Source organism: Barbus barbus, assembly GCF_936440315.1.
Source record: "Barbus barbus genome assembly, chromosome: 27".
Classification (NCBI taxonomy): Eukaryota; Metazoa; Chordata; class Actinopteri; order Cypriniformes; family Cyprinidae; genus Barbus; species Barbus barbus.
Window position 1 is genome coordinate 2,692,626 of NC_136755.1, and position 26,575 is coordinate 2,719,200.

Consider the following 26,575-nt stretch of genomic DNA (forward strand, 5'->3'; position numbering starts at 1 on the left):
ATGCAGAAGTTTCACCGGAGGAAAGGCATACTTGGGTACTTTTGGCAGCTGTGAGCTAGTGCATCCACTCCCAGGGGAGAGTGTGTCAGTGAATAAAACAGCGGGCAGTGAGTGTTTTCTGCTGATGCGAAGAGATCCACCTCCACCCTGCCGAATACACTCCAAATCATTTTGACTGTCAGAGGGTGTAATCTCCACTCCCCGTGGATTACCCCGCCCCTCGACAGTAAGTCCGCGCTGTAGTTCAGGCATCCGGGGACATGTACTTCTCGGATGGAGAGGAGGTGTCGATCTGCCCACAGAAGGAGGTCTCTCGCCAGCTGCAGCAGTAGTCGCGAGTTCACACCGTGCTTTATAAATGCTACCACTGTCATGCTGCCCGTCCTGATGAGAATGTGACGTTGAAGAATGTCTGGGAGAAAGCACTCGAGCACTAGGTGAACAGCACGGAGCTCCAGACAGTTTATGTGCCATGAGATCTCCGTTTCTGACCATGTTCCGAAGGCTGGTCTGGCACCGCATACGACTCCACAGCCCGTGCTCGATGCATCTGTTGTAACATTCTTTCTCCTGATCACTAGGCCAATATGAACACCCCGGCGAAACAGAGCCATATTGCACCAAGGGGTCAGCGTATGCAAACAGTCGCGCGGCACCCGGCTCTTTAGCCAGAGCTGAAGAGCTCGCATATGTAGGAGCACTAGATTGCACACTGTCGAGGCAGCAGCCATCTGGCCGAGTGTCCTCTGAAAGCATTTTAGCAGGGAAGAACGACCTAATTTGAAGACTGCAAGAGAGCTGATCAGTTTTTGTGAGCGCTCCTCCGACAGACGCGCTCGCATATTGATTAAGTTCAGTTCCACTCCTAAAAAGGAGATGTTCTGGCTCGGTACCAGCATGCTCTTTTGCATATTTACAGTCAGCCCTAAGCTCTGAATATAAGCGAGGAGTCTGAGTTTGTCGCTGAGCAGCGCGCTCCCTGATTGGGCTAAGACTAACCAGTCATCGAGATAGTTCAGGATGCGCATTCCGCTCTGCTTCAGAGGAGAGAGAGCAGCGTCCATGCATTTCGTAAAACGTGCGAGGGGCCAGACATAACCAGGACCGTGAATTGGCACGCTATACCCTCGAATGCAAATCTCAGGAAGTGCCTGTGATGGGGGGGGGGGGGGGGGGGGGGTGGCTACCTGTATGTGAAAATAAGCACCCTTTATATCCACGGAGATAAACCAATCTCCTGGTCTGATATGTGAGAGGATTTGTCTCAGCGTGATCATTTTGAACGGACGCTTTGAAAGCGCGCGATTCAGGGGTCTCAGCGCTGATTTGTGGCTGCGTGTTTTGAGTTTGAGCTCCATCAAGTTGATTCTTTATCGTCTATTTTCTATCTTAAAAACAATCTTATACACTATAATTTTCATTTCTATAACGTGTGAATATATCCCCTATAGCATTCTAAAACAAAACCAATCAGAGCGCCTTGTTATCACTAGTTTTATTTTGATTACTCGAGTCTGCTATTAGCTTATAGCCTGTTAGCATCGGCAGCGTGGCTGCCGCTAATCTCGCTTAGATTGCTAATACTCTATTCACACACATTACCATTGTTTCACTGTTACTTGCTTAAATGGCGGATTTGTGTCTACCTTTGAATGCAGATGAGGACACATTCGAGCTGCATTCGGTGCAGCTGGAGCTGGAGGCCGTGGAGAAGCAGATCCGCGACCTGGTGGAGAAGCAGGCCCAGCTGAGAGAGCGGAGAGCCGCGCTGGAAACATCCCGGGCTGATGCTCACAAGTCCGGGGTAAGTATACAGCATGCTGCTAACACTCCCACCACCTCTACTCCGTGTGTTTCTCTGCATAGACCCTGTGCACCCAGGACGCGATCTTACCAGTGCACCAGCACCAGCAGCGGAAGACGCGAGCCAGGCCCCGGGCGATGACCTCTCCCCCTCCGCCGCCTCCGGTCTTCGAGATCTCCACCCGGAACTGCTTCGCTCCCCTCCGCGAGACGGAATGCGACTCTGTGATCGTCGGAGACTCCATCATCCGGCACGTCCGTGCTACGTTAGCTGAAGGTAAACTCTCCCCGGTGCTCGTGTTCTCGATGGTTCTGCGCAGATACCCGCGATCCTGAAGGGCGATGAGAGCATCGGTGGTGTCGTGCTGCACTTGGGGGTTAATGACACCAAGCTGCGGCAGACGGAGACACTGCAGAGGGACTTCAGGAGCCTGATCGAGACGATATGCAGCACATCGCCCGCGACAACGATCATCGTGTCAGGACCGCTTCCCACGTATCGACGAGGACACGAAAGGTTCAGTAGACTTTTTGCTTTAAACGAATGGTTATTGTCATGGTGTAAAGAACAGAAACTGCTCTTTGTTAATAATTGGAATCTTTTCTGGGAGCGTCCTAGGCTTTTCCGTGCTGATGGCCTGCACTCCAGCAGAGTCGGAATGGAACTCCTGTCGGGCGACATCTCCAGGACGCTACGCTCCATCTGACTTGTAAGCCAATTCTCAAATAACTGCTATGATGGCTTTTGTTTTACCCACTTAAAAGATAGAAGTACTTGCGTTGTCCAATCTATACAGACTGTGTCTGTTCCCCGAATAGCGAGGTCAAAATATAAATTTAATGCAGGATCTAGAAAAAATCTAATCGTGATTAAACCAGAAAAACGCAAAATAAATGAACAAAAACAATTTTTAAAGCTTGTGCTCCTAAATATTAGACCACTCGCACCCAAAGCAGTTATTAAATTATCACAGATAATAATTTTGATGTACTCTGCCTGACTGAAACCTGGCTTAAACCAAATAAATATTTTGGTCTAAATGAGTCTACTCCACCAAGCTACTGTTATAAACATGAGCCCCGTCAGACTGGTCGTGGCGGCGGTGTGGCAACAAAATATAGTGATATTCTCAATGTTACTCAGAAAACAGGATCCAGGAGGCTTAACTCATTCGAAATACTTCTGCTTAATGTTACACTGTTAGATATGCAAAATAAATCTCTCCTATCTCTTGCTCTGGCTACTGTGTATAGACTGCCAGGGCCATATACAGATTTCCTAAAAGAATTAGCAGATTTCCTCTCAGATCTATTAGTTAATGTTGATAAAGTGCTAATTGTTGGAGATTTTAACATTCACGTTGATAATACAAATGATGCGTTAGGACTTGCGTTTACTGACCTAATAAACTCTTTTGGCATCAAGCAAAATGTCACCGGGCCCACTCATCGTTTTAATCATACGTTAGATTTAATTATATCGCATGGACTTGATCTTACTGATATAGATATCGTACCTCAAAGTGATGATGTTACTGATCATTTCCTTGTATCGTGCATGCTGCGTATTACTGATATTAATTATATGGCTCCGCGTTATCGTCCGGGCAGAACTATTGTTCCAGCCACCAAAGACAGATTCACAAATAACCTGCCTGATTTATCTCAACTGCTCTGTGTACCCATAAATACACATGAACTAGACGAAATGACTAGCAACATGGGCACAATTTTAGAAAAAGTTGTGTCTGCTCAATTGTGCTCCTTCTTGCAAAAATATTATCTCTATGAAGAATTTCAGTCAGGTTTCAGGCCTTACCATAGTACAGAATCTGCACTTGTTAAAATTACAAATGACTTGCTTCTTGCTTCAGACCAAGGCTGCATCTCATTGCTAGTATTACTTGATCTTAGTGCTGCGTTCGACACTATAGACCACTCATAGATCGATTACAAAACTATACTGGTATTCAAGGGCAGGCTTTAAGAAGGTTTAGCACTTTGTTCATTTAAATGGGGAGTCATCTCAATTATCACCAGTAAAGTATGGAGTACCACAAGGATCTGTCCTAGGTCCTCTGCTATTTTCAATATACATGTTGCCTCTTGGTAATATTATTAGAAAATACGGGATTAGTCATTGTTATGCTGATGATACTCAACTATATATCTCAAAAAGACCATATGAAACTTCTAAACTATCTAAGCTAATAGATTGTGTAAAAAATTTAAAAGATTGGATGACCAACAATTCCCTCCTATTAAATACACAAAATCTCTTGGATTACAATTTGCAACTAGACGGATGCACTGTTACGTCCTCTAAAGTAAAAAATCTGGGTGTTATATTAGACAGCAACTTGTCCTTTGAAAATCATATTTCCCATGTTACAAAAACAGCATTCTTCCATCTTAGAAACATTGCCAAACTTCGAAACATGCTACCTGTTTCTGATGCAGAAAAGCTAGTTCATGCATTCATGACCTCTAGACTGGAATAGTGTAATGCACTGCTAGGTGGTTGTCCTGCATCTTCAATAAACAAGCTAGAGATAGTCCAAAATACAGCGGCTAGAGTTCTTACCAGGTCAAGAAAATATGATCATATTATCCCAATTTTACAGTCTCTGCACTGGCTACCTATTAAGTTCCGTATCATTTACAAAATATTATTACTAGCCTATAAGGCCCTAAATGGTTTAGCTACTGCGTATCTAACTTTTCTTCTACCACGCTACAATCCAACCCGCTCCCCAAGGTCGAAAAAGTCTGGACTTTTGATAGCACCTGGGATAGCAGGTAGAGGAGGTAGAGCTTTTTCACATTTGGCTCCCAAACTCTGGAATAGCCTTCCTGATAACGTTCGGGGTTCAGACTGTCAGTCTGTGTCTCGAGTTCCCCCGCTTCTCGTATCCATATTTGACCTTTCTGTTCCTGTCCTCGTTCCCTGCTCATTAGTTAATTAGTCCCTAGCCCTGTGTGTAATTGCCCTGCACCTGTTTCTGTTCTTCCTTGTTGATTTCTCCATGTTTATAAGCCCTGTGTTTCCCTGCCCCTGTGTCCGGTATTGAACGTCATATGTGTTCGTTTTTCCCCAAGCTCCATGTTATATGCTTGGAAGTTCAATAAAACTCCATGGTGGAATATCTCCGTGTCTCCTCGCTCCTTGCCCCGAGTGCTACGTGACAGAATACCGGACCGACAACATGACTATGGCTGAAGACAGGCTTTGGTTTCTGCGGCAGGATGGTCGGGAATTGGTAAGATATGTGGAGGAATTCCTTGAGCTTTCCAACGAGGTGAGCTGGATTGATGCCTCCCTCTGTGTCTGTTTTCAGCTTGGGTTGGACAATGACGTCATCAGCTGCGATCTCCCCTCGTCCAGTTTTTCCCTGATCGAGCTGATTAATTATGTCGTCCGTGCTAATAGTATGGCTCTAGAAATCTGTTAGGAGAACACAAGAACTGCTGTGTTTGTCTGCCTGTCACCATAGAAGAGAAAACACTCAATCTGTCCTGATCTGATGTTTCCAGCACATGTAGATTACTCTTATTATATTACTTAGATGTACATTTTGCTTCTGTCTAATCCCTTATCTTATTTTATTTTTTACTTCTAGTTTATATACTTACATACATTAGTAATTAATTTTGTACTACATGCTAAATACTTTAATACATTATTATTATTATTCTTTCTGCTAATATGTATGTGCACTATTTGTAAGCAGCTCAGCTGCAATTGCTTTGGCAATACAAATGTATAGTTTTTGTCATGCCAATAAAGCACACTTGAACTGAACTGAGAGAGAGAGAGAGAGAGAGAGATTTGATTTTTGAAAACACTTTATTACAAACAATTATCACATTATCCAGACAATCAAATAAAAAAAAAAGAAAATAAGAAAATTTAAATAACAAACATTAAGTCAAAATAGGAGCAAAGACCAAATTGTTTTCAAAAACCTCACACAAAGCTCCACCACAGCACCAAATCAAAAGAAAAAAGATCATTCATTGCTTTAAAATAACGAAAATCAATGAGAATTCTAGATTTTACTGAATTGAAAAAAACTGCCAATAAACTATAACTCATGTTTTGTTCAATTTTGCGTTTCCTAGTACCATAGATAGCCATTTTAGCTTGACCTAATAAAAAATTCAAGAGCTGACATTTAAAACGTTTTCTCTGAACATATTTAAAACCACAAATAAAAATCCTAATAGAAAACGTCTCACCAAAACACAAAAATAGATTCTGTAAAACAGTTGTAGGATATCAGAGACTGAATCAGACCATTTTTAAGATGCATTAGAACACTGAAACCCGAGGAGCTGGAATGCAGAGAGGCCTTAAGGAACAGGACGTCATAAATCTAGTTTGGAGCAAGCAACTCCTAACTTAGCAAGCCTCTTGTCACCAAACAACTTACAACACTGAGGACAAAGAAACACTTATTGATAATTCCAATTCAAGAAGGAGACTGTCAAATTTGTTGCAAGTAATCAAGACTGATGTTCACATGTAAACCTGTGATAGAAAATCATTAGCTACAGACTCTTTCGGGCGTGTCTCCACACATAAAAGACCGTCCAAACCAACATTCCTTCGTTCTCCTTAGAACTATACAAAGACTTTATTTTTCATATGCACATAAAATCATCCTAAAAGGACATTTTTATGCAGAACCCCACATATGATTTTAATATCCTTGTTTTAATCACTCATTGTGTATGTCTTGCTTTTAATCATTATTGAATAGCTCGAGCCTTAAAGATAAATATTGCATATTTAGTATGTATGAGCTCGAAAATGCATGCTGTGAATGTTTCTTCCAATCAATTCTTTGTCAAAGGCATCATAGTCTTATTATGAAATCATGTTCAGAAAGGTATGCTTTGCCAAGGCCTGTAGAGTTTGGACCATGTGACTGATAACAAGCTGATTTATGATGTGAAGAACACACCCTAGCTAAGCAAGGACCGTATCTGGTTGGTCGGGACGTCCAGATGGGACGGTCCAGAAGCTGAGTTTAAAACCTCAGGACATCGTAAAATACTCTCTCTGTTACATCACTCTTCGTACCCTTCTCTCTGACTCTCGTCTCTGGTCCCTCTCACCGCGTGCTCTGGCCTCATGTGCCATAATGAGAAGGAAAACAACTTAGTCTCGTTACTTCATTTTATTTTATTATTTTACTTTAGTTTCTTTTCTTTCCGTGGAGTTTCGTGTGTTAATGTAAGTTGATACAAAGTCCAGCTTCGACTGCACGTCTTCAAACGTCCAGCAAGCCAACGCCCAAAGACGTCACTTCAAAGACTACTGAACTTCCAGCCAATCAGACACTTCGGGGAACCCCCCCCTGTCTGCAACGAGGACACAACCCCGTTACACAGGCAAAACCAGCAACACACCTCCAGATTCTAACAGGTTCTAATTGGTGTATTTAATATAAATTTTAGCCTCATTGAGAAACTCAAAGCGAGGGTTAAATAAGTGATTGATGGTTGTTCAGGTCTATGCAATAGCACATATTGCTGTAAACTTGGGATTTCACATTTTCATTCTCTTAAACTCATCCTTTCCTCACTCTCTCTCTTTCTGCAGCGTGTGAATGTGTGAATGCTTGTGTTCATGTGTTAGATTAGTTTATGTCTTAGGTTTATATAAATAAAATCTGATTTATATTTTAAAAGAGAAGTATCTTGTGTTTTCTGCTCACAAGTTAATGCCTTAATCTGTCGATTTCGTTACTGTGCTATTTAATAGTGTTTTCACTATATTTGGGATTTTAATATCCAGTGCAGAGTTTGTTATACGGCTCGTTCAGTGAATCGCCGTAACGCTGATTCTGTTCAAATCCCTATAAAATCATAAATGATTCCCTTTGAGCTAAATTAAACTATTTGTTTAAATTACGTATTAATATTATATGTAATAACCTTACACAGTAAACAACGGCTCAAGCCTAGAACATTGCATAAATGCATGAAATACAGTTTCTCTCTGTAGACAGAAAGTACAATCATGACCAACGTCAGGATTTAAAACTGAAATGAAAGCATTAACTGCAATCACCCCATGCAAAATTCTCCACTGCAGATCCCCAAATTTCTTAGTAAATGGTGACTTGTACAACGCTTTCCATTCAGGGTGCTCACCCTCTTCCAACTGTAAAACATTACGCCAGGGAGTATCCACTCTATTATTTAAAACCATTTTGTTTAAAGATTTAACACACATTTAAACATTTCTTTTCCGGAAGCAAGCTCCAATTATTGTCACATCTTCACAATACAAAAAAAACACCTTTACAATCTTCTAAAATGGGAGATAATAACAAAACAGGGAATGGATCATCATTGTTTGGAACACTTAGCCCCTCAGAATAGTCCTCCAGCAACTTAATTTCTTCCGCTGTGAGAGCAGCTCTCCATTGCTCAAGAAGTTTAGCAACTGTACGTTTTGACTGAAGTCCCAAATGTCCAGCAACTAAATCCATATTTTTGAAGTCTTTTCCAGCTGACTGTAGTAGGCACCCAAGATTTGTTACTTTAGAAGAGAGAAGAATTCCATTGAGTGCAGGAAAAGGGCCCTCAAGCGATATGTCCAAGCGTGACCCACAGACTAAAGGTTCTTGTAACAGCCAGTATAAGGAACTTGTTCCGCAGGATCTTTGCACAGTGAACAAAGTCCACACCTTAAAAACATTACGATAAAAAATTGGAAGCTTGGACAAATCCATCTTTTTAGGATTCAACCAGAACAAAGTCTTGTCCATACCTAAGCTTCCAAAACACTGCAGAACCATGAAAGCTACAGATCTCCAGTTTGAGTCCACTGGTCAAATCAAAAGTACAAATTGAAGCCGAAAAGCTGCTGTCCTGCTCTGCAAGTGCATTAGTCCATGACCACCCTCTTCCTTGGGCAAATACAACACAGCTTTTGGATCCCAGTGAAGTTTATCTCCAAAAAAATCAATCAAAATTGACTGAATTTTGAATAAAAAGTTTGATGGAGGATCAACACACATTAACTGATGCCATAGAGAAGATGCTATGAAGTTATTAATAATCAATATACGACTTCTATATGACAACTTCCATTTATCAAGACAACCTTTTATTTTCTCAACAGCTCCTTCAAAGTTTTTTTGTACAACCATTTCATTACCCCAAAACACTCCAAGATACTTAAAACCCTCCCTAGTCCAAGATAAACCATCTGGGAGGTTTGGATCTCCGCCTAACCATCTCCCAACCAAAATGGCTTCACTTTTAGACCAATTAACTTTAGTAGATGAAAGCACTCTGAAATCCTTCAACAATTTTAACAGCAAATCGACATCATTCTGACAGCTAATAAAAATAACAACATCATCAGCATATGCCGATAATTTAAACACCTTTAAACATTTTGGAATATGCAAACCATACAAATCTGCTCTTAACTTATTTTAAAAAGGCTCATTTGCTAAAGCATAGAGCATACCTGACAGAGCACACCCTTGCCTTACACCTCTAAAAACCTTAAAAGGAGCGCATAAGTCACCATTAACTTTCAAAATACTCTCAGCGTCACTGTACAAAACCTTAACCATTGAAATAAAATTGGAACTAAAGCCAAATGCCTCTAAAACATCCCATAAATACTTATGCTCAACACGATCAAAAGCTTTTTCTTGATCGAGTGACAAAAGGCCAAAATCTAAATTAAGACCTTTACCAAGGTCCAAAACATCCCTAATAAAAGATATATTATCAAAAATTTGTCTACCAGGAACACAATAGGTCTGGTCAGGATGGATCACCGGCTCCAAAACTTCTCCTAATCTATTTTCCAGATTTTGTACTGTGAGATAAATGTGCAGACGGTCCCTAAAGCAGCCTAGGCGAATATCAAACCTAAAACTACCGCGCTTGGTTTTCTGTGGGAGAAAAAAGTTTGGTGAAACTTGTTGGTTGTGGGGCTCATATTCTGGGCTCATCTGCTTAAATGTACATAATATACAGTAACACATTTGATTAATTAGATGCTGAATTTAATCATCGCTGAGGCAACTAACCACATTAAGTGTTTTCTTTATGGGAAATTAACGTGCGGTTTTGCGCGTTCAGTAGCTTGCGTTCATATCCTCATCTGTTTGCATGATCAGTAAGATCTGAGTTTGGTCTTTTAATAGGCTTGTTTGAGATGAGCAAAATCTGCATCACCATTGATCACCGCGAGATGCATGCCAGTTAGAAAAGTGTCCGAGTTTTTTTTACTTTTATTTTTTATTATTAAACGTATAACATTCACAGGGGAAATAGTCAAAGCAATAAAATACATACACGGCCAGAATACAAAACAGTAAATACCTAAATAATAGTAATAACAAAAAAGAAATATAAAGAGAAAAACAAATAAATAATAGTTACCATAAACACATTTTAAAATAAATAAAAAGTGTCCGAGTTACTCCGCCTTGTTCTGATGTCATGCTGAAGTGACGACGAGGCGGCTGTCGGATTGCTCTCCACCGACTGAGATCTAAAGCATGATGGGAAACGACTGACTGACACACAGCAGTGAACACACACCCGGAGCAGTGGGCAGCCATTTATGCTGCGGCGCCCGGGGAGCAGTTGGGGGTTCGGTGTCTTGCTCAAGGGCACCTCAGTCGTGGTATTGAGGGTGAAGAGAGCGCTGGACATTCACTCCCCCCACCTACAATCCCTGCCGCCCCGAGACTCGAACCTGCAACCTTTGGATTACAAGTCTGAATCTCTAACCATTAGGCCACGACTTCCCCACGAAATGATTAAAAAGCATTCTTCCATCTCCAGTCATGCTGATATTTAATTGCTAACAGCATTAACCGTTTTGTTGTAGTTTGACATTACTAGCCTTCTGCTCAAACTGAAAAATAAAATTATTAAATAATCTCACAATGATTTCAGTCACCATCATCTTGATCCTGATGGATTTTAGTTTTTATTGCCTCAACAAATACATTTTAACACATTGTTACATTAATTGCAGGTGCAAAAGTGATATTAATTCAATGTCATTAACATTGACAAATCAACTATTTTTAACATTGATTCAATGGTTGCTTGCTATCAGGGTAACTACATTGATCTCAAAGGAGTGGAGGTACTCTCTGACTTCTTATTTGATTCACCCATCTTCAAATAATTTGAGGCCTGGCACTAGAGCAATGTAGAAAAGACATGCTCACACACACACACACACACACACACACACACACACACACACACACACACACGTTGGTTTTTGTGGTTTATGGGGACTCTCCATAGGCGTAATGGTTTTTATACTGAACAAACTGTGTGTGCTATTGCCCTACACCAACCCTACACCTAAACTTAGCCCTCACAGGAGACTTTGTGCATTTTTAGATTTTCAAAAAAACACCATTTAGTATGTTTTTTAAGCCTTTTGAATTACGGGGACATAGGCAGTGTCCCCATAAACCACCTTCATATTGTAATACCTCTGTCATACCCATGTCATTATACACATTTGTGTCCTCATAAACCACATAAACATGCACACACACACACACACACACTCTCTCTCTCTCTCTCTCACACACACACACACACCATTCATATCTGCTTATTACAGTTGTTTTAGTTTTGCTTTGTTTTTTTTTGTTTTTTTTTTGTGGTTTTCATTTAAATTTTATTGACATATAAGTAAAATAAAATCGTTTTGATTTTACTTTTTAGATTGAAAAAAAAAGGGCCTGCAATCAAGTTTTAGTGACAACTTTCTGCAAATTTATGTGGCATTATTGCAAAAGCGGGCACTTTTGCAATAATGCCACATAAAAAATAAACTAATTCTAAAGCATGTTTATAAAACTAATTCTAACCTTTGAGAAAAATACTGTTTTTAATGTATTTTATAATTTCAATATATATTTACAAAATATATATCAGAAAAATTGTGAGAGTAGCAGTTGGCCACTTCCAGAAAAATTAATGGATCTCTATGGGCCTCTGCTGGATAATATATGTGGTCATTGCACTTTTTTTTTCATATGATGTGATTTCAAGTTTTCCTTTCTCTTTGGAGTCTTACAAGCTGTTTGTGCATAGATAAGATCCCTGAAGTTGCAAAGACTGAAGTCTCAAAACCAAATAGATATTCTTTTTAAAAGTTAAGTCTCGACCACGCCCCCCTAAAACGGCTCATTTAAACACGCCCCCACATGTCTACGTCACGGTGTGGGAAGATTTGCATAACACCGCCCAAACGTAGATGCAATGAAAGAAGGCGTAACTTTTATTCTCGCTGTCGTATTGTTGCTGCCGCCAACGAGTTGTCCTGGAGACGCTGTGTTTCGTTGTGAAAGCGAAACTACTTTGTTTGGGCTTCCAAAAGAGGACACAACTAGAAATCAGTGGTTAAGTTGTATTTACGACACTGTTCCAGAGCAGTACAACCCAAATATTAGAGTGTGTGCAGCGCATTTTACAGAGGAATATCTCCTGAACCTGGAGGAGAAGCCTACAATGCTGGCTTGCTCAAAGGCTATTTCTATAAAGTGGGGCAATTCCAGCTTTGCAAGGAAAGTCTGGTGCTTCTGACTCACAGCCTGTAAGTACGTTTTCGCATTTAAAGAATTTGCCACTGATGATTCAAACGTGAGTTTTGAGCAGCGTAGAGTAGTGCTTGGGTCATTCCACCGAAAGGGTGCCATTTGCTTCCAAAACTCTGAATTCAGTCAAAAGACCGAATCTAGTAATACACTTATTTAACTATTCAAAATCTGTATTGGTCCATCTCAGGTAACTTTATTTAATTTTTTACACAAATTTTAATTGGAAGATGGATGCATTTTTCTCAGTCCTGTTACCAAAACGCTAATGTCTTTTAAAAAGCATGTTTAAAAATATGTCAACAAATTCCTTCATTTCTCCCTCAGGCAGGTGTTTATTTTAAAGGAATTGTTGGTTTCATGATCAAAAAATATATTTTTTATCATAAAAAATCACTATTTATCTATACAAGTTGTATTTTTCTAAAGTACGCAAACCCATTTGTTTATTTTAAAGGCGACTCAAACCTTATCAATTTTCTATGATGCAATTTATTAAACTATGGGATAAATTATGGACCAAACCTAATTATAAAAATAGTGGTTTAACTTTATTTTTTAAAGAAAAAACTATTTAGTAACAGGAATGAAATGGGTAACAGGAAGGAGTATCCATTATATTAGTATACAGGTTTGACTACACATGTGAGGAATTAATAACCGCACCGATATAGTGAAAGTGTTGAACACTGACTAGTGAGCTGACCTCACTGCTAAAAAAGGCCAAATCATGTTTCCATTTAAATCTAGTGGTCTGAAGAGGTTTTTGTTAGGGTTATGTTTAGTGGTAGAGGAACCAAAGAAGGCCAAAACGTTGAGAAAAAGATGCATTTTCAAATTTATCTAGATTAATATGGACGTAGCCTAATATTTACATTAACAAATCTGATTACATTACTCACTCCTGTTACTTTTACTCTGTTACTATATATAAGTATAGGATATATGAGTATATGAGTAACATGACTGAAAGTAACAGGATTGAGATTTTAGGATAAAATCAGCAAATACATATAATCTAGCCACATGGAGTACATGCTAATATTATGAGAATACTCAGCAAATTATAGTGATTCAAAAAAGATTTGTATTTTTAAAATAAACAAGTAACATCTAAGAAATAATTTAGGTAACAGGACAGTATATTTATAATAACGCACCCAGCCACCGTTACAATATCATCAAATATACAGAAAAGAAAATAAGACCACATGCTTCCAATCATTTCATTGCCTTCAGAAGATCCAGATGTTGCAATATTATGTTGAAAATGTGTTGTAGTAGTGAGTGGGCGGGGCCGAGAGCCGTGGGAGCGGAACGAGGCCGGTGGAGTTAATGATAATGAGCGACACCTGCGCCACTCACCGGTCTCGAGTCCCACGGAGGCGCTCCGGAAGGATAAAAGGAGGAGTGACGACAGTGGAAGACGAGAGAGGACCAGGCCTGGACTTTATTTTGTGTTTTGTGTGCGGCAGTCGTTCGTGAGGGGCTGCCGCTTTACTTTTGTTTGTTTATTTTTGTTATTAAATTCTTAAATGTTTGCCGGTTCCCGCCTCCTTCTTCCTGAGCTAGGAACTTTGTTACATGTGTCTTGTGGAATTTTCCCAGTTTTTTAGAGGGGGAATGTGTTAGTGTAACAGGACTGAGTGAAAACCTGGGGACACGACTAAAATGTGTATTTTATCCAAAATATTATACATTTATTTTTGAAATAAAGGTATTTAAAGCACAGATGGGATATGGAGGTACACAAAAATGCAAAATAAAAATGATTTCTGAAGGATTTTAAACATTACACGGGAAGTCGTGGCCTAATGGTTAGAGAGTCAGACTTGTAATCCGAAGGTTGCGGGTTCGAGTCTCGGGGCGGCAGGGATTGTAGGTGGGGGGAGTGAATGTCCAGCTCTCTCCACCCTCAATACCACGACTGAGGGGCCCTTGAGCAAGGCACCGAACCCCCAACTGCTCCCCGGGCGCTGCAGCATACAATGGCTGCCCACTGCTCCTGGTGTGTGTTCACTGCTGTGTGTGTGTGTGTGTGTTCACGGTGTGTGTGTGTTCACTGCTGTGTGTGTGCACGTTGGATGGGTTAAATGCAGAGCACGAATTCCGAGTATGGGACACCATACTTGGCTGAATGTCACTTCACATTATATTTAATGTTCAAATGTAGCGTTAGACAATGGGGACACGTACAAATGCTATATTTTCAGTGTTTTAGGTAGTTTTAATTATATATTTTAAATTTGCAGTTAGATTAATGTGCAGGACACTTTGCTTAATGATAAAATTTATTTTATAGTTAATTTGTATGCATGTTTGTATCTATAATGTCCTGGGGACAGAAATGGCACCCATTCGGTGGAATGGCCCTCTTGTTGTTTGTCTTTTCTCCGATCACAAATGCAGACATGGTAATGAGGCGCGATGAAACACGACGCATAAAAAGACAGTATAAGACATCATTAGCAGTAATTATGTCCCCACTGGATGCAACAAGTGCCTCTTTATAATGGGTTTTATTGTTTTTGTGTCGTAGCGCCAGGACACAGCATCACAATACGGTGAGGGGCGTAACATTTCCACACGCTTGAGATATTCGACCAATTACAACACACTGGACAGCTGGCCAATCAGAGCATGCCTCGCTTCTCAGAACAATGAGCTTTGTAAAAATCGACTTGTTTCAGAAAGGTGGAGCATAGAGGACCAACAATAATGTACAGTACGTGGAAAATAATGTGTTTTTTGAACCTTAAACGACATAAACACATTGCATTACACCAAATACCAAAAATAATGTTCTTTTTAGCAATGTCATATGACCCCTTTAAATCAAATTTAGATAATCATTTAAGTGATTTTTTTCATGAAAATGTAATATTTCACATGCAGGCTAATGGTGTAGTTGAGGAATTTTGTTATAAATAAGTACAAAAGTACTTAATCTCTCCCAAAACACAGCTTTAATGTATGAGAAGAAAAAAATATATATTATTTGTAAAATGTATATATATTTTTTTTACAATTATTCTATCAATTTTGGGGTCATATTAAGACCACAAGTGTAAACAGGAAATGAGGACCATTTGAACGTTAAAGGGGTGGTTGACTGTTTTTATTTTTCTAGGCATGATTGTGTTTATGGGATGCAGTCTAACATATGTTAATGCTTTGTTTTTAAAAAAAAACTTTTTTTTATTATTATTTATTTTATTATATTATTTATATTACATAATTTACCTTTATTACACACAGCTCTGTCTCTTCTCAATTTCCTGCTATTATGAAGCCTCTCCCTCAGAAATACGCGATGGGCTTAGATTGGTTAGCTGACTCAGTGTGTTGTGATTCACTAAACCTCCAGTGTGCATCTAAACCTCATGCTCCTCACCTCAGAATGCGCTCCGGTTGTAGTAAACAATAACATCATCAATATCGCTTATCAATTTGAGCCCAATTGAGACCCAGAGAATATTAGTGAAGCGGATCGCACAGAACCTGTGCAAGCACATGGCTCTTAATGGTATGTTTTTTGTTTGTTGCATACTTTTAGATACGCTGTTATTTATAAATGCTACTGCTTATGTTAGCTTTTAATAAACAGTTTTATCCTGATTAAAGCTTTAATACAGCACAGCAACCGCATACGCGTCCACGTTTAACGCTTCTCATGTGAAAATAAGTGAATAATTGGAACAGTTTGTTGTTGGAGCTGATCTGATGAGCTGATGATCTGTGAGAGAGCGAGAGAGTGAGAGAGATGCAGAGCAGGGGACGCGAGAAAGAACCGCTGCTTTAGAACATTGATTTTGAAACTTGTGAATCCATTAGAATCGTTAGAAGACAGAAGTGCTATTCATGAGTAGATTTGTACGTGCACCCCTAGTTTTCTCTTCCTCTTCTCTAAAGCAGCGCAGCATGGTCTTGCCCCCTTTGTTAAATGTTCCCGGGGGCTGGGTTTATCAGGGTTTGTGAAGTCACGATCCTGGGAAGTAACTCATTGTAGTCCCTACGGGCCGTTTTTGTGGACATTAAATTGCCAGAATTTTAAACGTTTTCGTTTGTATTGAACCTTCAGCTTCGTAACTTTGCAGATATTGTTTATGCTCAAACAGCAACATTACACACTAGCATTAAAAAAGTGAAATCGCAATCAACCACCCCTTTAAAAAATGTAGTAAATTCAATTAATCCTTTTTTATTCAGTGTAGATTTGATATAATAATTATAAAATTAAATTGGGATGCATTAAAGCTAAAGGGGATAATTGTGTTAAATACATTCTATTATTAATTCCACATAAAATATTTTCAGTTTTAAACCTATTACCAGTTACAATTGCTGGACATGTTTTGTCCCACGTCTCAAGAATCAGTGTTCTGATAACTGGAGATGAGTCTTTCTCATCTTTGTGGTGGACTTTTGGCCCACTCTTCTACACAACTGCTTTAGTTCAGTTCAGTCACACTGGGGCAAATACATTTCACATCACTGTATGTGTGTGTTTGTGTATATATAAGAGAATTTCATCTACACTTTAGAAAATATTCTTGCTGTTCATGCATTGTGGGAAAATTAGGGGGAAAAATGTGTGAAAGTTGAATCCATGCTTGACATCAACATCTCCACAGGCCTCTTCTTTTGTGGCTGGTGATGTCATGTCAACAATGCTCTTGTTCTATTGAAAATAATCTTGATCGTCCGCCTGCATGAAACGTAAATTCTGAAAAATGTTTGGACATTAAAAAATTGATTTCTTACATGGTCAATTAGGGTATCTGATTTCATTTGAAATTCATCTGTACTTCTATCTCCCTCTCACCCTTTTCACCGTGCCATTCACTTCTATATTATTATTATTATTATTAAATACTTTATTAATCCTTCACAGGAAATTATATTCTTACAGCAGCAACCACAATTCAATCATGCACAGAGACATATCTACCTAGGTAAACACAAAGAAACAAACAAAAAAACAATTACACATCACCCAATAAAACTACTTTACCAGTTTTGCACATTAAAAAGCCTGATAGCAGCAGGTTTACGATGCCGTTCAGTCTTACATGTTGGAGGGATCACTCTTGTGCTCTGCCGAAACACCTCTAAGGCGAGTCATTGTTCATAATAACATTTATTTTTCTCAGCATCCTCATCTCCACAACCTGCTCAACCAAGTCCTGTTTGATGGCAATAATAGAGCTTGTCTTTTTGATCAGTTAGTCAATTTATTCTGTTCCTGTCAGATGTGCGTGCACCCAACCCCCAGCACACCACCCCAAAAAAGAGAGCACTGGCCACAACAGTCTTATAGAAAGTACAAATATTAGAACATTGCATCCTTCTTAAAAAATACAACCTGCTTTGATCATTTTTGCATAAAGCTTCCATGTGGCTGGAGCAGTCCAGTTTATTATCCAGCTGTACCCCAAGGTAGAGTTGGAGACCAGGTCCACTTCTGTTTCCAAAATAGAGACTGGATCTGGTTTGGGCCTCTTCCTCCTAAAATCAATGACAATTTCTTTGGTCTTGGAGATATTAAGCCTCAGATGGTTATTATTACACCAGTCCACAAAGTCCATGATTGTATTTCTGTATTCCTCATCACAACCACAAAAAACTGCATTTCCTGTGTTGTTTGTATAATTAACCAAACATTTTGGGGCCAGCTGAAGATACCGCGTCCATTTCATAATATGACAAATAACAGAATTTAGTTTGTTGTGTTTGATAATTTTTTACATAAATGCTCACGATTTGTGTAAAACCAACTAAAGCAGCTGCATTTGTTCTTTCTGATTTATGAAAATTTTGGTTGGCTGTATGAATTATGAAAACATCTGAAAATGTTGTGCAGTGTTTTCAGATAATTATTCACATAATTTGTTATTTGTATTAACTGAATGAAAACTTACAATCTGTTTAGGACAAAGTGTTCAAATCACTGTGTTAAATGTTTTGAGAACAGTGACCTGATAAATGTGTCAAATCTATTGAGGAATCTGTATATGCACATCCGCTAATTGTTTACGAGATGCAGACATGTATGAAGCTGGCAATTAGCTGAAGATATACTTGTTTAATTAGTCACACGTAGCCTACATTAAAAAAAAAAAAAAAAAAAATATATATATATACATATATATTTGAATATGGCAACATTTTTATTTCAAAATCTTTATTTGAATATGGCAACATTATACCTTATTCAACAATATTTATATTATTAAATGACTGACAGAGACCCCTCCCATCCCAGCCAATCAATGTGGACATAGTTAATAAGCTTAATGACATCATCCATAGCAACTAGCTCAACCCCTCCCTTTCTCTTAAATTCTGTCATCATTTACTCATCCTCATGTCATTCCAAACCTGTATGAATTTCTTTATGTTACACACAAAATAAGATATTTTGAAGAATGCTGTTAATCAAACAGTTGTTAGTCCCCATTGACTTCCATAGAAGGGAAAACATCCCTTATGAAAAAGAAGTTTATTCAAGTGTGCTGTTAGTTTTCTCCTTTTAAACTAAAAACAGGAAAATATACTTTTAGTCTACTTTTTATGTGCTTCTCAGAAATGGGCTTTTTGTACTTCTCAAAAATATACTTAAAATGACATTTTAAGTATACTTGACTCATACTTAGAAAAAGTTCAAATACATTTGAGCTATACTTGTGCTCCTAGAATCCGTGTTTTCATTGTTATATGGTAGGGGCACTAGTACACATCTTCTGTACAGAATTTCCCAAAAAACACAACAAATGCTTCCACATGTAATCTAACACGATCAGCTGGCATAAAACAGCATCAAAACTGTGTAACGTTATGGAATAAAATGTCCACCAGTGATTTAAACTGCTGATTTTGTCTGGCCAGAGGAGAATTACAGTATTTTGACAAACTATTTCCCGTCTAAATACTGTAAAGCTGATATAAAGCCACCCAGCTTTATATCAAGCCGATGTAAAGCTGCTTTGACACAATTTGCATTTTTAAAAGCGCTATACAAATAATATTGACTTGACTTGACTCGACCAATGAAGAGGTAATGATGACTGTCAAGCTTTGGGGCGTTGATCGACATCTACGTTTTGATTATTATTCTGAATCCAATTCATAGTCTTTTTTTCAGCTTTTTGTTCAAACTGTTGTTTATTATTTATTTATTTATTTTTATGAAACTTACCCACATTCAAGTGTTTAAGAAAAGAATGTATGAAGCTAGAATGAAATATGTGTGTTCTTTCATTTGATGTTTTGTATGTTCAGATATTCATATAACAAAATATATACAAATTAATACCTAAAGAAGGACATAGAAGTGTACTTAAAGTATGATGTGAAGATCACTTAAAAAAAACTTGCAGTATAAATCTACTAAGCTAGTAGTTTACTGAGACTATACTTCAAAGTGTACTAAAAATCCTACTACAAGTATTTAATTAGTAAACTATCAGTATACCTATAAGTTCACTTTTAGTATATTTGCAGTACAAGCTAAAAACATTGATGTAAAATAGTTGTGTACTCAAAGTTTACTACTGTTATACTTAAAGTATATTTTATATACAAAAAAGTGGGCCAAATTAGTCCAAAGGAGTATTGAAATAGTACAATTACAAGTATACTACTAGTACACTAATATTTGTACTCTTACTACATAAAGTATACTTAAAAATATACTTGAACTTTACTTAAGTATAATTAATAACATAAACTTGAAGTATACTACTTTTTGGTAAGGGATACTATGGAAGTCAATGGGCACCAACAACTGTTTGATTAACAGCATTCTTCAAAATATCTTCTTTTGTGAAATATTCCTTTAAGCTTCTATTAGCTTCTTCCAATTCCTTAGTAAAAGTTGCTCTTAACAGCTCTGTGAATATGATTTAAGAAGAAACTCGTACCTAAGAATTTTTACTGCTATTTAGGTAACCTATTAGCACTAATGTTACGGTCAAAGTTGTTGTCCTTGTTTTGTGAGTGTTGGTGTTTTTTCCCCTATTGTGCTGACTTGGTTTGTTCTTCTTCCGAGGTTGAGCTCCGCCCCTACACACCAGCGGTTCATTTCAATAATGACGTTCGGGACTGAATATAAGGTGGTGGAAGTTGAAGAGAGAGCGAGGGAGAAGGAGAGAGCGAGGTTGGCTCTCCCTGTTTCAGCCGCAGTCCTGCCACAATTACTGCTATGCTCTTTGATGAGTATGACTCGCACTTGTTGAGAAGCTCTTTCTGTGCAGCCACCAGAGTTTCGTGTGTGTCTGATGGTCTAGTACTGTTTGGAAGCCGGTGTTTACTTTATGTCTGATTGATGTGTTTGTGTTGATCTATGTTTTGTTTGTTCCTTTAGTTAAGTTAATTCTTCAAGTATGTGTTGCTGTGTGATGTAAATGTGACTCGTGAGATGTTTGCCCGTTAATAAATGGTTAAATTGACGTTCTGCCTCGCGTGTCCTTATATATGTTGCTAAACCCCTTTCCGAACAAGCATTCCAAAGTGGGGTTCGTAACATAAATGGGGGCTCGTCTGGGATAACAATTGTTATGGTTTTCGAGAGCTCGTTCATAATTTGGTTTATTTGTCGCGGTGTGAGGAATTCGGTTCGTATGACGCATTCTCCGGTTAGAGTAAGCCAGCGGGGCTGTGCCTAGCAGCAGTTCTGACTACGGTTTACTGTTTATTGTTTTATTTGTTATTTTAGTTTGTTATTTTTGGAGGTAATCCGGGGGAGAGAGTAATCTCTTAATCGGTACCCTCTGAAGACTAGCTGAGATGAAGTTAGATTTTTTTGGGTAGGTAGTACTGGAGTGTGTGTGTGAACTAATTTTTCTTTGTTCACTGTTCTGTTTTTTTTTAACATGGCAACTTTTGATATAGATCAATTCATAGGCCAACCTAGTGTTGAGGGGTTAGAGGTCTATCGCAAAAGTGATTTACTTCTGATAGCTCAACATTATGCAATTTTGATTCCTAAAACACAGCGTAAGGTGGAAATAAAAGCTTGTTTAATGTCTGCTTTGTTTGAGAAAGGGGTATTTCCTGCTCTAGAGGCTGTTCCTACAGAAGCAGCTGAATCTGTGATTGATTCTGCGGGAGGCTCTCCTTTACGAGTGCCGGTCGGTGATCGGGCCTCTCCAGTGAATGTGGTCGGCTGGGAGGTAGGCCCACCTTTTTCAATACCTAAATTTGAACCGGTTTCACTTTCTTCTGAGGTATCACCTGAAGGTCGTTCAGATGGGCGTGTAAAGATTCGTTTGGCTCGTTTGCAACTGGATGCACAGGCAAGGCAGGATGATTTAAAACAACAGATTGAAATGTACCGAATTGATGCAGAGACAAAAGTGTGACTACGGCAGTTGGAGTTGCAGGCTGCTCAAGATCCACCCAAACAAGAAATTTTTAAAACATCTACTTGCGTGGGGGGTGGTTCTGAGAGCGCTGCTGGTCCATCAAATTCGGGTAGTGTTTCTAATGATTATGTTTCGGCTGATAGGTCGGTAGTTGTGCCGCCCACACACTCGATAGTTCCACCTTTCCGTGAGAAAGAAGTTGAAGCATATTTTCAAGCTTTTGAACGTATTGCAAGTGCATTAAAATGGCCAACTGAAGTTTGGGCCTTAATGTTACAGTGCAAATTATCTGGTAAGGCGCAGGAAGTATGTGCATCTCTTTCATTGGAAGAGAGTGTTCGATATGATGCTGTGAAAAGCACGATTCTGCGGGCGTACGAATTGGTTCCCGAACATTACCGACAGTGTTTTCGTACCACGAATAAGTCCTCGTCTCAAACTTATGTTGAGTTTGCGCGAGAGAAGGGTACCTTGTTTGATCGCTGGATACAAGCGTGTAAGGTTACGGACCATAATTCTTTGAGGGAGCTTATGTTGATTGAGGAATTTAAGAACTGTGTTCCCGAACGTACTGCGTTGTACCTGAATGAACAAAAAGTTAACACAGTGCAACAAGCGGCTGTATTAGCAGATGAGTATACATTAATGCACAAGATGGTGTTTGTTAAGCGTGCGAGTAAAACTAAATGGTTTTCTTCCGGTTTAAAATCCCGAAGAGAGTGTAATTATTGTCATAAATCTGGACATGTTATGGCCGAATGTCGTGGTTTAAAACGAAAACAAGAGCGACAAGAATTTATGCCTGTTCAGCCTCTGGGTTCCGTTTTAGTAAAAACTCTCCCTTCCCCTTTCCCCTCCGCTGTTCCTGATCCTTGTTTCAAGACTTTTGTGTTTGAGGGATTTGTGTCATTGAAAGATGGGGTCAGTGGTAGAAAATCTATACACATTTTACGTGATACTGGGGGATCCCAGTCCTTTATATTGTCGAGCACTTTTGTGGAGACTCTGCATGTGAAACTAGCACGATTGTGCAGGGAATTGAAATGGGGTTTATAACTGTTCCTCTTCATCGTGTATGGGTGACTTCTGAATTAGTATCTGGGTGTTTTGAAGTAGCAATTCGTCCATCTTTACCTGTGAAAGGCATTGATTTCATCATGGGCAATGATATTGCTGGTGGTAAAGTTATGTCGGCGGTGCAAGTAATTGATGCTCCGTGTGTGGATGTGCAGTCTGATTTATTTGCTGAAACTTTGCCAGAAGTGTTTTCAAGTAGTGCCATTACCACTCGAGCCCAAACTAAATGTGACTCCCAGGGAGAACATGGTCTGAATGACTGTATTTTCTCAGATATTTTAAGAAGTGATTCAGTACCCGAGTCTGTGGACGCAGTCAAAACGACTTCTCATCCCCCTGTCTACTTTAATCTTGTTACTGATGAGTTGGTATCGCGTGAAGCTTTGACTGATGCGCAGAAAATTGACCCGACGTTAGAGAAATGTTGTGTAAGCGCTGAAAAGATTAATTTTCTCTGCATAATCAACAGTTTTATTGGAAAGATGCAGTGTTGATGCGTAAATGGAGTGGTACATTGAGTACTGCACAGGCGGATGAGTGGGATGTGGTGCATCAAATTGTAGTTCCTTCTAAATTCCGGCAGCCTGTGTTGAGTTTGGCTCATGATCATCTTTGGTCAGGACATCTTGGAATTAATAAGACCTATAATAGGGTGCTCCAGCATTTCTTTTGGCAGGGGTTAAAATCTGATGTTGTCAGATATTGCAAGACCTGCTACACTTGCCAGGTTGGGGGAAAACCTAACCAGGTAATGCCATCTGCTCCTCTCTGTCCAATACCTGTTGTGGGCGAACCGTTTGAACTCGTTCTGGTAAATTGTGTGGGTCCACTCCCTCGTGCGAAGTCAGGTTGTCAATATTTGTTGACGATTATGTGTGTAGCTACTCAGTTTCCAGAGGCGATTCCTTTAAAAAATATAACTGCCAAATCTGTAATAAAAGCCCTTATAAAGTTTTTTACAACCTTTGGGTTGCCGAAAATCATTGAAACAGATCAGGGCTCAAATTTCATGTCTCGAATATTCCGTAGTTCTTTAAAAGCTTTAGGAGTGTCTCATATTGTGTCAAGCGCATATCATCCGGAATCTCAAGGGGCTTTGGAGTGCTGGCATCAAACATTACAATCTGCACTCCGTAAATATTGCATTGAGACTGGGAACGAATGGGACGAGGGAGTTACTTTCGTTTTAATTGCGGTGCATGAAGAGCGACAGGATTCGTTGGGATTCAGTCCTTCAGAATTAGTGTTTGGTCATAATGTTCGGGGTCCTTTGAAAATGTTGGAAGAGGAATTTCTTTGTTCCAAGTTTTCCAAGAAAACAAATATCCTTGATTTTGTTTCTCGGACTCATGAGCGTGTGTATTATGGCTAAGAAAGCTCTTTCTCTCTCGCAGAAGAAAATGAAACGCTGTTTTGATCAGAAGGCGGTTGTACGTAATTTTCTGCCAGGAGAGAAAGTTTTGGTATTAGTTCCTACTCCTGGGTCCGTTCTTACTGCATGGTTTTCTGGTCCCTACGTGATTAAAAGCAAAGTAGGTGAGACCGACTATGTAATCCATACTCCCGAACGGAGAATGAAAACTCGGTTATGTCATGTGAATATGTTAAAGCCGTATCTGTGCCGTGCTGATGTGAAAGATGATACTGCTAATGCTTTAGGATGTGATTCGGTAACTGAATTAAAGGAGCGCCTTTCAATATGTTCTCATGTTTTGCCTACTGAGGACCTTGATGATGGATTAAATGTGCCTATGGAAGTTTTGAGTGGTGGTTGCTTGAAAAACTCTGAGGTTTTATTAACCCTTTATTAACCCTTAACTTATTCAATGACGTTCCTCTCGGTACTTCGGTCATTGCGCATGATATCAATGTTGGTAGTGCATCCCCAAGTAAGCAACATGCATATCGTTGTTCGCTGAGTAAGAGGGAGACAATGAAGCGCGAAGTGGCCTATCTTTTGCAAAATGGCTTTGCTGTTCTGAGTAATAGCCCATGGAGTTCACCATGTGTCTTAGTGCCGAAGGCAGATTGGTCCATTCGTTTTTGCACTGATTTCCGAAAAATGAATTCTGTTACTGTGCCTGACGCTTTTCCGCTGCCACGTATCGACGACTGTATTGATAGTCTAGGGGCTGCAAAGTATATTACGAACTTGGATCTCTTAAAAGGTTATTGGCAGGTTCCTTTAACCGAGCGTGCCTCTGAGCTTTCCGCGTTTGTTACCTCGATTCGTTTCTCCAGTATACGCGGATGGCCTTCGGTTTGCGGAACGCACTGGCGACATTTCAGCGCTTGATGTCCCTGGTTTTGGGTGACGTTTCGAATTGTAATGTTTATCTGGACGATGTAGTCATCTATTCGTCTTCATGGGTTAAACACTTGTGACGATTTTATATGATGTGTTTCATCGTTTATCTGCTGCGTCCCTCAAGTTAAATCTCAGAAAGTGTGAATTCGCCAAAGCTTCGGTTACCTACCTGGGTAAACAGGTGGGAAACGGTCAGGTAAGGCCGTTGGATGGGAAAATAGCTGCTATTCTTGAGTATGCGGTACTACTACGAGGCGAGAGTTGCGTAGATTTCTTGGCATGGTGGGATATTACCGGTGTTTTTGCAAAAAACTTCTCTAGTGTTGTTGCTCCATTGACTAGATTGTGTAGTCCAAAGGTGGATTTTAGTTGGACTAATGACTGTAAACAAGCATTTTTGTCTGCAAAATCTTTCCTTTGTAGTTCTCTCTGCTCCGGAGTTATCCTGTGCGTTCCAGCTGGAGGTGGATGCCAGGTGCTGTCAGAGCGGGAGCTGTCCTTCTACAGGAGGGTGCTGATGGAGTAGTTAACCCGGTTTCCTACTTTTCTACTAAGTTTAACCATCACCAGTTAAACTATTCAACCATTAAGAAGGAAACTTTAGCACTCTTATTGGCATTACGACACTTTGATGTTTATATTGGGGGCAGTATGTTTCCTGTTATGGTCTATACGGATCATAATCCGTATTAATAATTTTTTGAGCAAAATGTACAATCATAATCAACGCTTGATGAGATGGGCGTTAATGATGCAACCATATAATCTAGAGATTCGTCATAAGAGGGGATCTGAGAATGTGGTGGCCGATGCTTTGTCACGGAGTTAAATGATTGTTTTCAGAACCAGTTTATTTCCTCATGCCTCCAAAAGGATGAAAGTGGAAAAGAGGGCAACTGCTTCTGTTTTTTAGGGGGAGAAGTGTTACGGTCAATGTTGTTGTCCTTGTTTTGTGAGTGTTGGTGTTTTTTACCCTATTGTGCTGACTTGGTTTGTTCTTCTTCCGAGGTTGAGCTCCGCCCCTACACACCTGCGGTTCATTTCAATAATGACGTTCGGGACTGAATATAAGGTGGTGGAAGTTGAAGAGAGAGCGAGGGAGAAGGAGAGAGCGAGGTTGGCTCTCCCTGTTTCAGCCGCAGTCCTGCCACAATTACTGCTATGCTCTTTGAGTATGACTCGCACTTGTTGAGAAGCTCTTTCTGTGCAGCCACCAGAGTTTCGTGTGTGTCTGATGGTCTAGTACTGTTTGGAAACCGGTGTTTACTTTATGTCTGATTGATGTGTTTGTGTGTTGATCTATGTTTTGTTTGTTCATTTAGTTAAGTTAATTCTTCAAGTATGTGTTGCTGTGTGATGTGAATGTGACTCGTGAGAAGTTTGACCGTTAATAAATGGTTAAATTGACG